General features: G+C 41.5%; 1 long non-coding RNA gene across 1 annotated transcript; it reads left to right on the top strand.

Annotated features, from left to right (window-relative positions):
• On the top strand, positions 1-5,675 carry LOC148117692 (uncharacterized). The gene is made up of 2 exons (XR_015736817.1): positions 1-119; positions 4,577-5,675. It is a non-coding gene; the product is annotated as an uncharacterized LOC148117692 (long non-coding RNA).
• The last annotated feature ends 316 nt before the right edge of the window (positions 5,676-5,991 follow it).

The raw sequence follows: 5,991 nt of genomic DNA, 5'->3' as shown, positions 1-5,991 counted from the left end.
TGTTCATGCAGTTGGAAGAAAACAATGAACAAAACGCACACCCTAAGTCAGTCCTGGATGTGGGAAGATCATAAATTATTAGTTATTCGTGGCAGTCAACCGGAAGTACCTTAGGGGCGGTAAGTGTCAAACTGAGAATTAATTCAAGAAGAGGAGTTGGGGATGGCACCATGCAATAATGGTAACATTGGGAAGGAAGGCACATTTCTGGGTTTTTTTTTTTATTTTATGTGTGTGGGTGTTTCGCCTGCCTGTTTGTATGTGTGTCATGTGCATGGCTGGTGCCTGTGCAGGTCAGAAGAGGGTGCTGTATCCCCTGGAACTGGAGTTACAGATGGTAAGGAGCCACCACAGGGGTGATGGGAATCCAACCTGGGTCCTCTGCAAGAACAAGCACTCTTTGCCACCAAACCCTCAATCCAGTATCCACATTTTAGTTTTTTTATTAAGACAGGGTCCTGGTACACAATATGTAGACGTATGCTGTGCTGGCTATCTTTCTGCTTCAGTCTTTTCAAATCTGGGATTACAGGCATGTGCCTCTACAATTTTTATTACTTTCTTTCCTCTTTCTCTTTGTTTCTTTTTCTGTACGTTTCTTTGTATACATGCCCACATAATACGCACTCATATAGACATATATATACACACATTCATTCATGCACATACACAAATGCATACATATTCATATATACCTGTATACACACATAAATACATTTACATATGCACACATAATACGCATAAGCATATATGTACACACATATAAAATACATATATACATATGCAAGTACACATATACACAAATATACACACATATACAAATACATACACTCGTACAAATACATATACATATTCCTACACATACATGAGCACAAGTATATATACACACATAATCATACATACACACAAATACGCATACACATATATGTTCCCATATACAAATACATGTGCATACTCATGAACACACATATACACACATGTACAAACATACATACACATACACATATAAACTCATATACACAACTACACATACATATATACACAAACACACATACAGTCATGGACACATGTACACACACATAAACATACAGATACGCACACATATAAATACATAAGCATGTGTGCACACATATATAAACACATGTGCACACATTTATACATACATCATATATACATTGAAACACATATCACATATATACACACATATTCATATAGTCTCACACATACGTGTGTATGTGTCCATGAGCTTATGTATGTTTATGTGAGCTGTTATATGTATGTATATGTTTGTGTGCATGTATATATGTGTGTGTGTGTGTATGCAGTGTGTTTATCTGTATGCATGTGTGTTTATTTGTGTATCTTTATGCATATGTGTTTATCTGCATGTGTGTATACGTAGTTATATAGTTATGTATGAATATGTATGTACCTGAGTGTGTATCTGTGTGGATGTTTGTGATATTTTGGATGAATTCCATTACGGAAGGGAAAAACATGATTTCACAAGATTTCTACAGAATTGACGATAACTATTCCAAAGGTATGTGTTCCTGAAGCTTTGCAAATCAGGTTCCCCATAACACACTTGTGGGTTTGTCTATGAATCTGTCAGCTGGACATTTTCACTGTATAATACTTGTGACTCACATCGGTGCATATTTGTATACATGTATGTATGTGTGTGTATGTATGTGTGTGTATGTGTAGTGCTTATGTGTGTATATGTTTGTATGTTTAAAGTATGTGTATGCCTGTAATATATATATGCTTAGTGTGTATATATGTGCTTGCATGTGTGTATGTGTGTACATGTATATATGTGTATTTTGTATATGTGTGTATGTGGTAATTGATTGTATATGTGTATATATGTGTGTTTGTTCATGTGTGTGTGTGAAATTGTGTATGTGTGCTTATTTGTATATATGTGTGTGAATGTATGTATTTATGCATGTGTGTATTTGTGTGTATGTGTTCAGATGTGTATGTGTATATATGTGCATGTGTTTGTATGTTTATTATCTCTATACATGCATATTTGTGCATGTCCACGTGCGTTTGTGTGAATATGTGTGCATACATATTTATGTGTGTTATATGTGTATGTATGTATTTTATGTGTGTATGTGTTTGCATATACATGTGTATGCATGTCTATGTATGTGTGTATATGCATGTGCACACATATATGTATGTTGTATATCTGTTTATATGTGTATATATGTCTTTGTGTGTGTTTGTAAATGTCATTGCATGTGTGCTTTTGTGTGTGCATGTGTATGTCTATATGTATATGCATGTGTGTGTATTTGTGCTTATGTATATGCACATTTGCATACACATGGGTGTGTAAATATCCTATGTAGGTGTGTAGATGCTTGTGTGTATGTCTGTATGTATGTGTTTATGTTTGTGTCTGTGTATACTGTGTGTATGTATATGTGTCTGTGTGTGCACCTGTGTATGTATGTGTGCTTGCACTAATGTATGCATGTATATATGTGTGTGTATGTGTGTTTGTGTATGTATATGTGTGTGTTTGTGTATATGTATGTCTATTTTTGCAGTATGTGCGTTTGTATGTGTTTATGTGTATGTATGTGTATGTGTGTGTTCATAAAAGCAAATGTTAAAGCAGTTAAGCAAACAGCAAAGGAAAAGGATGCATCGAGGTCCTGGTGGAAGAGAATTGTTCTGGTTATTTTGACAACTTTCCTTGGCTTTTTTTCCTTTTTTGAACCACCTATGGGTATTTATAGAGGAATTTTTCATAACAAAACTAGAAAGAATTCTAATGACCTTCAAATGTAGAATGAACCAAATATGTTGAAACTGAGTAGCACACATGTCATTTCACCCTGTCCTCACTCCTCTCGCCCCCAGTGACCCGAGTCACCCCCTCTGCCCCCTGCCCACGGTCTGTTTCCACCTCCAGCGCCCACTCTTGATCTCAGGCCAGCATCCTGCTGGTTTCCCAGTTCACTCCTTTCCCATTAGGATCCCTTCCTCCTCACATCTCCACGGCCTCTTTCCACTTTCTTTACCTGCACACTCATGCACACACGCAGTCACGTGTGCACAATTACACACTTAAATCTAGAGTCCGTGTATGAGTGAACACATACCATTTGTCTTTCCAAGCCCGATTTGCACTATTATTCTGCAAAACACAATGATTTTATTTTTCTTTATGGCCTCATAAAATTCCATCGCGCATATGTAACACACTTTTTAGTACGTTTATGTTTATCTGTAGACAAACATCTAGGCTGATTCCGTTTCTTAGTGACCCTGAGTGGCGCAGTAATCAACCTGGGTGTTAGTCTCGGGGAAGGGCTGTACCTTAGGTTCCTCCACTGATGTGGTCGAGAGAGGTGTAGCTGAGTTCCTGCGCTTTACCCCACGCCTTTTCTACACGATGATATCCAATCATGCGCTTTCTCTCCTCAACTCTCCTGTATGCGGTAATCACATATGCAAATTTGCGAAGTTTGAATCAACCTTTTATCCCTGGGATGAAACTCACCTGGATTGTGTCACATGACCTTCTTAACGTGTCCTTCATGACAATTTGCGAGAATTTTCGCGTTTGTGTTCAGAGAAACAGGTTTCTAGTCTTCCCTTTGCATCGTGTACTTACTCATTTGGTGTCGGGGATCCTGGCTTTGCACGGTGAGTTCCCTTGTCTGCCTCTCCTTCTGTTGTGTGGAAACAGTCTGAGGAGAGACAATTAGCACCTCCTTAAAAGGCTGCTAGCATTTGGCAGTTCATCCTGTAAAGAAAACTTTTCATGAGGAAAATTTAAAATTTGTGCAACGGTCGTTTTGCTTGTGACAAACTTTGCGTAGCCTTGATTTAATTTTGGGGGGGTCCTATGTGTCAACTTTGATTTAAATTTTGGGGGTCGTATGTATCTATGCCTTCTCTAAGCTTTCAAAGTATTCTATAATGGCTCAGTAGGTTGTACTGATGTGTCTACTAACATACAGATGCACCAATAGTAATTAAAAAATAAGAAGCCATGGCTTTGAAAGGGAGCAGGAGAAACAGAGCAAGGACTGAAAGGCAGAAGGGGAAGGGAAGAACTGCTGTGAGTACAGCGTGTTTTGTCAGAAAGTCATATGGCTGGGTGTATTTTGAAAGTAGAAGCGAAAGGATTGGCTTGCGGAGGGGAAAGTGACGTCACTGGCATGACTGGGTCGGACTCCGTGTTCTGACAGATCACAGCCAGCCAGGCTTGGCCCCTCCTTAGTAGACTGATTAAGTGTCAAATTAAGAGTGGAAAGCAGGAGGAACTTTTTTAACGTGGCCACCTTGGAAAGAGGGAGAAAGAAATCCTATGTCCTCCACCCCACACGGAGTCCATCTTCAGGTCCTGATATGGGGTTTAGGTTTAAGTAGAGGGCCAGAGCAGAGTTGTGCATTGCTAAGGGGTCCCAGTCAGCTTGTGCCCCAGCACTAGGGTGGGCTCTGGTTTCCCGTCGAGATGGGCTGGGCGCTGTTAAGGCCCCAGTGAGCTCCCTCTCCAGACGACTTTTTTCTAACTGGCTTCCGTCTTTCTTTCTTTCCCCAGCATGAGATTCCTGGGGTAATTTCCAGTTCCTTTGGGAGCTTTGTTCCAGTAGTCTGATGGCAGAAGGGAGGACGTGAGGGTCCCTTCAGAACATCCTGGTGCTGCTCAGGACACTCCCAGTGGTATGGAAAGCAGAGACCATCAAGGAAGATCCCCAACCTGAACCAAAGCCATGGGAATGAACAAGGAGCCATTCATGAGCTGGGAAAACTGTGGGTGGGGAACGTTTGTGGAGGTGGGAATCAGGAATTTGGTCTGGGGCAGACATTGAAAAGGCCTCTTCGCCAAGCCAGAAGAGCTCTTGGTAAGCCGTGGCAATGGATCTAGAGAACAGAATGTAGACAAAAACTTGTTAGCCAGCAGTTTATTCAAAGCCATGATAATGCAGGAATTTTAACGCAGAAAACAAACTTGGGGGCATTCTTCATTAAGACCTTAGTACTCTGCATTTAACAGACAGCGAGCAGACCTGCAATCTGCTTTTGGCTGTCCAGACGCTTATGGTGGAATGCACTGTGTTCTCCAACTAATGCGGTCACCTGTAGTCACCTCAATTTTTAAAAACCAGCCTTTATTAAGTAAGAGTCGCCTGCACTCAAGGCGGTATCTCCAGGTATCATCGGCGCTAGCTTTAACATGTCCACCGGGGAGATAGGGATTCTTAGAGAGTACAAATAACGCAATCACTCAGCTTGCCGGCCTGCCTGCCTAATTCAGAGGCCTCTATTTGCCCTGATGCACACTGTTAAGCAACATCTCAGCAAGAGAAATCCCACAAGTCTGTTTTCTCACCGCTTCTGCGAGGTCAAAGGACCCAGTTTATCACTGTTTTGTTTACTTGCCGTTCAAAAATAAGCCCACTGCTCATGAGAGGTTACTGCAAATTGGAGGAAACTTAACCCGACGTTCCGGAGACGCGAGTTTTCTTCTGTCAAATGACCCTTGCGAGTACCGTCTTTCCAAACCGAGAAGCTATGGAAAAATTTACTCAGCGTTTTGACGTTTTGATTGCTTTGCCCCGTCTCCCCCCACCCCCACCCCGCCCCCCGACATCTTTCCTTTTTAATTTCGTAGTAAAATAAAATGCTACTACAGAGAATCACTCGCCATAAATGCATGGAGTGCTGCATTATGAGGTCAGCTTCCAAGGTCACGAAGCTGTACTTTACCCTCCTCCCCAGACGTGCCTTAGCGTGCCCCAAGACAACCCCATGCCTATCACCTAACTGCTGCCTGGCCTGACCCTCCAGTCTCCGGTCTCCGTACTTCCTGCCGGTTGGAAGCCGGCTCCAGAGACACAGGATTGGGCCCTGGTTCATTCACTCAATGAATGCATTTAGAGATCTTTGATGCTAACACTGCGAGTCTTTGACTTCATTTGTTGCCTGGAACGCTGTCATGCTGACATACATTTC

Source organism: Myodes glareolus, chromosome 27, assembly GCF_982192425.1.
Source record: "Myodes glareolus chromosome 27, mMyoGla1.1, whole genome shotgun sequence".
NCBI classification, from domain to species: domain Eukaryota; kingdom Metazoa; phylum Chordata; class Mammalia; order Rodentia; family Cricetidae; genus Myodes; species Myodes glareolus.
The sequence above is the reverse complement of the archived record's forward strand: the minus strand, read 5'-3'. Positions and strand labels throughout refer to the sequence as shown.